The sequence below is a fragment of the Colobus angolensis genome, unplaced genomic scaffold (assembly GCF_000951035.1).
Source record: "Colobus angolensis palliatus isolate OR3802 unplaced genomic scaffold, Cang.pa_1.0 Scaffold78, whole genome shotgun sequence".
NCBI lineage: Eukaryota > Metazoa > Chordata > Mammalia > Primates > Cercopithecidae > Colobus > Colobus angolensis.
The window spans coordinates 2389410-2397310 of record NW_012121598.1 but is presented as its reverse complement, the minus strand read 5'-3'; the positions used below and the strand labels follow the sequence as shown (position 1 = coordinate 2397310).

General features: G+C 35.4%; 1 protein-coding gene across 2 annotated transcripts in view; it reads right to left on the bottom strand.

The window, feature by feature from the left end:
- SEMA6D (sema domain, transmembrane domain (TM), and cytoplasmic domain, (semaphorin) 6D) overlaps nucleotides 1-7901 on the bottom strand; it is a 585902-nt gene that overhangs the window by 500323 nt on the left and 77678 nt on the right. The window lies entirely within an intron of this gene.

The window sequence follows — 7901 nt, the reverse complement described above, 5'->3', positions numbered from 1 at the left end:
ATGAAGTCTTGCTCTTTTGCCCAGGTTGAAGCAATTCTCCTGCCTCAGCCTCCTGAGTAGCTGGGATTACAGGCACCCACCACCACATCCAGCTATTTTTTGTATTTTTAGTAGAGATGGGGTGTTGGCCAGGCTGGTCTTGAACTCCTGACCTCAGGCAATCCGCCTGCCTTGGCCTCCCAAAGGGCTAGTATTACAGGCGTGAGCCATTGCGCTTGGCCTGTAATATGTATTTTTTAGATACATATTAGATGGGTTGATCCATTCATAGATGAATTGTTAAATAGTTTGTGATAAAGCAAATATAGTAAAAGACTAATTACAGAATCTACGTGGTTAGTTTATTAGTGTTCATATCAAAGTTAATGGCAAAATATTAAATTTTTTTCCACTAAGATTGAGAAGGCGGCAAGGGTATCTTCTGTCACATCATCATTCTATTCAAATTTTTACTAGAGGCCAGTGCCATAAGAAAATAAAAAGAAGGAAAAGGCACAAAGATTGAGATTTAAAGAAAACTATTTAATTATCAGATGGTATGACTATGTAGAAAATCCTGAAGAATTTATAAAGCAGTACTAAGTGTACTTGGCCAGGTTATAGGATAGAAGGTCAATATATGAATATTAACTGTAATTTTATATACTATCATAAATAATTAAATGAAATTCTTAAAATAGCATTGATAAAATCAAATCCATATGAGTATAACTATAACATATAATAAAATATAATACATAACTAAAATATATAACATATTTTATTATATACAAATATATATTTAATAAATATGTTAAAATGTAACAAATATAAAACTACAATAAATATAATGAAAGATGTTCGAACTCTGTACTCTAGAAACTATGAAACGTCTGAGAGAACTAAAGATCTAAATAAATTTTTCTGATCAATATTGTTATGATGTTAATTCTCCTCAAACTGAGGAGACATTTCCTAAGAATTGTTCACTAAAGGAGAAGCAGGTTCAAGTTGCATGGGCAGTCATGGGATAAGGAAAGGAGCAATAAGAGAAACCTAGTAGCATTCCAAGGAGATGGGCGTAAGTGCTGGCCATTTCCAATGACAAAATACACAGGGGTGGGATGTATCCTTGGCTGGTGAGGTCAGACATTAAATGGAATCTCAAAAGAAAGATCTGAACCCACTACTACCATTCATATAGCTAAACTTTCCCTCCTTGCTTACCACCTCTGCCTTCCTAACACTCATGTGCAGATTACAGAATAAATAGAAGGCAATATCTACTTTGTTGGGTGTGCACAAAGGAGGGTAGAATGGAAGGGACAGATGACAAAACTAAAGAAATTAAGAAAATGACAAAATGAATGAAATAGGAAAAAGGACAAAAAGAAGTGATTTACATAATATTAGCAGTAAATGAAAGGTCTAGGTCAGTGGTTCTCACACTTTGCTGCATTTTAGAGTAACTCTCACGCCTAGGCCATATCTCAGTGGAATTAAGTGAGAATCTCAGGCATTAGTATTCTTTAAACTCCCCTATGTTATTTCAACGTGCAATAAAGTTTCAGCAGTGCCTCTCAAACATTAATGTGCATAAAGATCACCTGGGGATCTCGTTAAACTGCAGTTTCTGTTTCAGTAGGTCTTGGGGGGGGTCTTTGATTCTGTATTCCTAATAAGCTTCCAGGTAACACCAGTATGTCTGGTTTGAAGACTGCACTATGGGTAGCAAGGGCCTAGACAGAACTGATGATGAAAACTTGAGAAAAATACAAAGAGAAAAGCATAGAAATCATGCAGTTATGTTTCTCTAATAGAAGAAAACAAGCAAACAAAAAAAGTAACATAAAATTAAAGCAGTCAAATAATTCATCTGTAAAGAAAATCCAATCTAAGAAGGCATAACAGAATCTGGAAAAGTGCTATGTGCTCTTGAACTTAATAAGAATTTGAATAGAGTAAAACATCAGTACAAAAAGAACATGATAAAACAACAGATAAAAAGATGAAAAGGGAGAATGCCAAGCTAAGGAGAAAACATGGAGAACCAAAATACAGTCAGATATCTAAAATTCTTTTAAGAACAAAAACCAGATTAGAATTGTGAAATATCAGTGCAAAGAAGAAAAACATAAGTCAAAAAATAGATACAAAGAATACAGATAATTCAATCTGGATGACTGGTGTCTAAAAAATTAAAGAATCCCGTAAGTAGACTAGAAAATACATTCAGAGACATATGGGAAATGTACTCTTAAATGAAGAAAAAATAAACACACATGGTGCCTTGAAAAGACACAACATAGACCAGGATGCAAAACCGTCAAAGTTAATATATATCCTTAATAAGTTACTTAATTTTGAGGATAAAGAAAAAAAGGTACAGAAAAAAAAACATGAAGTTACTTCCAAGTAGAAAGAGAGAAAAAAACAGACTTCCACAAAACAGCCTTTAATGACAAGGACTATGGGAGCAGGTCTACAAAGTTTTAAATAAAACAAAAGTATATATCAAGACTATTTTAAGTGTCTAATCTCATTCAAGTGCAAAAGTACTAGGTAGATATTCTTGATCATTAAGAAACTCGGAGAATGTTCGAGAATTCGTCTTGAAAGAAACAAATGATTCAGTGATGATATGCCAGCAACCAAGGCATAAAGCAAAATGAGGAACTCAGAAATAAAGAAAGCCATGGTAGAATTACTGGAGATGTTTCTGCTTTTGGCATGACAGAGAGGAGCTCCATGAACCAGCTTCCCAGTGAAACAGATGAAAATTGTTTTAAAACAACATCTAAACTCTCTAGAAATAGTCCTAAGTGCATAAAGAAAATGAGAAAATACTTATTCAAAAATCTACTTAAACTTGACAGGACAAGAAAAGTCTGTGGTATTTGAACAAGAATCTGCTCCTTCCATTTCCCCTTCCAGCTCAGCATGGTAGAAATTCCAATCCAGATGAGAAATAGGGGTTCCCTTCTTCTGCCCAGCCCCAATTTGTGAGATGGTAGGTCTGTCTCAAGCATGGTGTTGCTAAGAATACTGGGGCCCTACCGGCCCTCATCATGGTTTATAAGGCAGTGGTTCCATGTTGAAAAAGGCAAAACAAAAAAGACTTAAGGCTTCTGCCCACTCCATCCCACCAAGTATTCAGTTCTAAAAACAAAGTTGTCACTTAGAGAAAAGAACTTCAGGAAAGTGCCTTTTCCACCAACAGTTCTAGAGCCTTGGCAAAATCTAGAGATTTTGCCCAAGAGGAAGAACAGTCCTAAAACAGATAGCTACTAACCTCTTTTCAAAGGAGCAGACTTCATTTGCAACAGGGTGTGAAGAAGTTCAACTCTAAGGGGTTCTGGGAAAAAAAGTGTAGTCAAAAAGATAACTTGCAAAAAAAAAAAAGACAATGGGCAGATTAGGAGATTCACTGGAGAGAGAGGCAAAATTGTGGATCAGATTGTCAGACAGAATGGGGAAAAGTGACAAAGAGCCCTGTTGGGGTCAGATCCAGTCTCAGGAACTGACCTCAGGAAATATTCCCCCCAAAGAGACTACATTTGATTACATCAGTTTGCTGAGAACCTTATGCCTTAGGACACTGCCAGACAATAGAAGAATCCGCCAGCAAGTAGTGGAGCTTCAAGCCTGAGTGTATTTAGGGAAAGAAACTGCGACAGAGAGACCTGATAAAAACCACTGTCATCCCAACATGACTACGGTTACAACAAAGGTTGCACCCTCTGAGGAATAACAGCAGAGGATTACCACTGTGGGATACAGATGTCACTAAAACCATCCAGCCAGTCTCTAAATAAGTAAACAACCACGTAAAAAATAGCAATCCCCACAGTGAGGGAATCGGTACCCCAAATGGCTATAATTTATTATCTAAAATGTCTAGTTTCCAACAAAAAATTAGGAGGCATGCAAAGAAACTGGAAACTATAATTTATACATTGAAAAGAAAAAAAAATAAATACAAAGAAAAATAAGTTAACAAAAACTTCCCATGAGAGTAAATAGATGTTAGATTTAACAGAGATTTTTAAGTAGCCATTATAAGTATGTCCAAAGAACTAAAGGAAACCATAATTAAAGTTTAAAAAAAAAAGTATGAGGATAATTTCTCATCAAATGGAGAATATTAATAAAGAAATATAAATTATTTTTTAAAATCACATTGGCCTTCTATAGTTGCAAAGTGCAATAAGTGAAATACAAATTAAGTAACTTAAATAAAATGGATACAATCCTACAGAGACACAAACTCCCAAAACTGACTCAAGAGAAACAATATGAATAAACTATAATGAATGATTTATTATCAATAAAAAAAAGCCACCCAGAAATAAAAGTCAAGGCCTAGATGGCTTCCCTATTTCATTGTATTAACACAATAGTTAAAGAAGAATTAATACCAGTTATTCACAAAATCTTCCAAAAATGGAAGAGAAGAGAGCACATCCCAGCTAAATCCTTTAGGCCTGTGTCACTCTGACACCAAAATCAGACAAAGACATCACAAGAAAAGGAAATTGCAGAGCAGTATCTCTCATGCACGTGGATGTAAAATCCTCAAGAAGATTCTAGCAAACTGAATCCAGCAAAATATTGAAGAATTGTGCATCACGATCAAATGTGATTTATCCCATGAATGCAAAGCTGTGTTAACTCCCAAAAATCAGTTAAAGCAATACATCAGCCTAAATCCATAGAGAAAAATTTTTAAAGATTATCTCAAAAATCACAGAAAAAGTATTTAACAAAATCCAATACTTTTTCATGACATACTTTTTCTAAAATACATAACAAACTAGGAATAGAAGGGAACTTCTTCAACTTGATAAAGAACATTAATGAAAAACCCACAGGTAGCATCATATTTAATGGTAAAAGACTAGATGCTTTCACTCTAAAAAAAGAAAGAAACCAAAGGTATCTCCTCTTGCTATTTCTATTTAATATTGTACTGGAAGTTCCAGCCAGGGAAACACAACAAGAATGGTTATGATAAAACACTCACACATACACATATATACAATGACAATTGTTGAAGAGGATATGAAGACAGAGAATTCTTGTACCCTGCTGATGGGAATGTAAGTTGGTACAACTACTTTGAAAATTATTCTGTCACTTCTGCAATGATTAAACATGAAGTTAGCACATAACTCAGCAATTCAATTACTAAGGTATATGCTCAAGAGAAATTAAAATACAAGTCTCCCAAAAACCTTGTACAAGATTTTTTTTAAAAAACTTTTAAGTTCAGGGGTAAATGTGCAGGTTTGTTATATAAGTAAACTTGTGTCATGGGGGTTTGTTGTACAGATTATTTCATCACCCAGATATTAAGCCTAGGATCCATTAATTATTTTTCCTGATCTTCTCCCTCCTGCCACCCTTTCAGTAGGTCCCAGTGTGTGTTTTTCCCCTCTGTGTGTCCATGTGTTCTCATCATTTAGCTCCCAATTTAAGTGAGAACATGCAGTATTTGCTTTTTTGTTTCTGTGTTAGGTTGCTAAGGATAATGGTCTCCAGCTCCATCCATGTTGCTGCAAAGGACACGACCTTGTTCTTTTTCATGGCCACTTAGTATTCTATATTGTAGATGTACGACATATTCGTTATCCAATTTGTCACCGATGGGCATTAAGGTTGATTCCATGTCTTTGCTATTGTGAATAGTGTTGCAATGAATACATGCATTCATGTATCTTTATAACAGAATGATTTATATTCCTTTGAGTACATACCTAGTAATAGGATTTTTGGGTCAAAAGGTACTCCTGTCTTTAGGTCTTTGGGGAATTGCCACAGTATCTTCCTCAATGGCTGGCCATCTTCCATAATGGTTGAACTAATTTACACTCCCACCAGCAGTGTATATGTGCTCCTTTTTCTCCACAACCTTGCCAGAATCTGTTATTTTTCTTAGTTTTTAATAATAGTTGTTCTGACTGGCATAAGATGGTATCTCATTGTGGTTTTGATTGGCATTTCCCTGATGAATCAGTAATGAGCCTTTTTTCCAGATGACTGTTGGCCTCCTGTATACCTTCTTTTGAAAAGTGTCTTTTCATTTCCTTTGCCCACTTTTTTGATGGGGTCATGTTTTTTATTCTTGTAAATTTGTTTAAATTCCTTACAGATGTGGGATATTAGACTTTGCCAGATGCATAGTTTGCAAACATTTCCTCCCATTCTGTAGGTTGTCTCTTTACACTGTTGATAGTTTCTTTTGCTGTGCAGAGGCTTAGTTTAATTAGAATCCATTTGTCAATTTTGTTTTTGTTGCAACTGCTTTTGGCATCTTCATCATAAAATCTTTGCCAATCCCTATGTCCTGAATGCTATTGCCTAGGTTATCTTCCAGGGTTTTTATAGTTTTGGATTTTACATTTATCTTTAATCCACCTGGAGTTGATTTTTCTACATGATGTAAAAAAGGGGTCCAGTTTTAATCTTCTGCATGAGGCTAGCCAGATATCCTGGCACCATTTATTGAATAGGGAGTCCTTTCCCCATTGCTTGTTTTTCTCAGGTTATTCAAAGATCAGATAGTTGTAGGTGTATGACCTTATTTCTGAGTTCTCTATTTTCTTCCATTTGTCTATCTGTCTGTTTCTGTACCCATACCATGCTGTTTTGGTTACTATAGCTCTGTAGCATAGTTTGAAGTTGGGTAGCATGATGCTTCCAGCTTTGTTCTTTTTGCTTAGGATTGCCTTGGCTATTAGGGCTCTTTTGTGGTTCCACATGAATTTTAAAATAGTTTTCTCTAGTTCTGTGAAGAATGCCAATGGTAGTTTGATACAGTTTGGCCCTGTGTCTGCATACATATCTCACCTTAAATTGTAGTAATCCCCATGTTTCAAGAGTGGGACTAGGTGGAGATAACTGAATCATGAGGGCCGTTTCCCCCATGCTATTCTCATGATAGTGAGTGAGTTCTCATGTGATCTGATGGTTGTGTAAGGGGCTTCCCCCTTTGCTCAGCCCTCATTCTCTCTCCTGCCTCCCTGTGAAGATAGATATGCCTTCCACCATGACTGTAAATTTCCTGAGGCCTCCCCAGCCATATGAAACTGTGAGCCAATTAAACCTCTTTTCTTTATAAAGAGCTCAATCTCAGGTATTTCTTCATAGCATTGTGAGAACAGACTAATACATAGTTTAATAGGCATAGCATTGAATCTATAGATTGCTTTGGGCAGTATGGCCATTTTAATGATATTGACTCTTCCTACGCATGAGCATAAAATGTTTTTCCATTTGTTTGTGTCATCTCTGATTTCTTTGAGCAGTGGTTTGTCGTTCTCCTTGTAGAGATTTTTACCTCCCTAGATAGCTGTATTCCTAGATATTTCATTCTTTTGTGGCATTTGTGAATGGGAGTTCGTATCTGATTTGGTTCTCAGCTTGACTGTTTTTTGTGTATAGGAATGTTAGTGATTTTTGTACACTGATTCTGTATAAGATTGTTTATAGTATCATTATTCATAGTAGCAAGATGGTGAAAACAACTCAAATGTACACCACCTGATGAATAGACAAACAATAGGAAAAATATGGTATATTCATGTAATGAAAAATTATTCAGCCATAAAAAGGAACTGATTCATACAACATGAATTAACCTCAAAAACTTTATGCTAAGTGAAAGAAGATAGTCAAAAAACACTACTATTATATTATTCTATTTATATGAAATGTAAAAAGTAGGCACATCCATAGAAACAGAAAGGAATTCATTAGTTTCTTAGAACTGGGAAGGAGGAAACAAGGAAGTCAATACGTGATAGCTAAAGGGTAAAGGTTTCCTTTAGGAGGTGATGAAAATGTTTTCAAATCAACTGTGGTTATGGTTGGACATATTTGTCAATACACTTAAAATTATTAAATTATACACTTTAAATGGG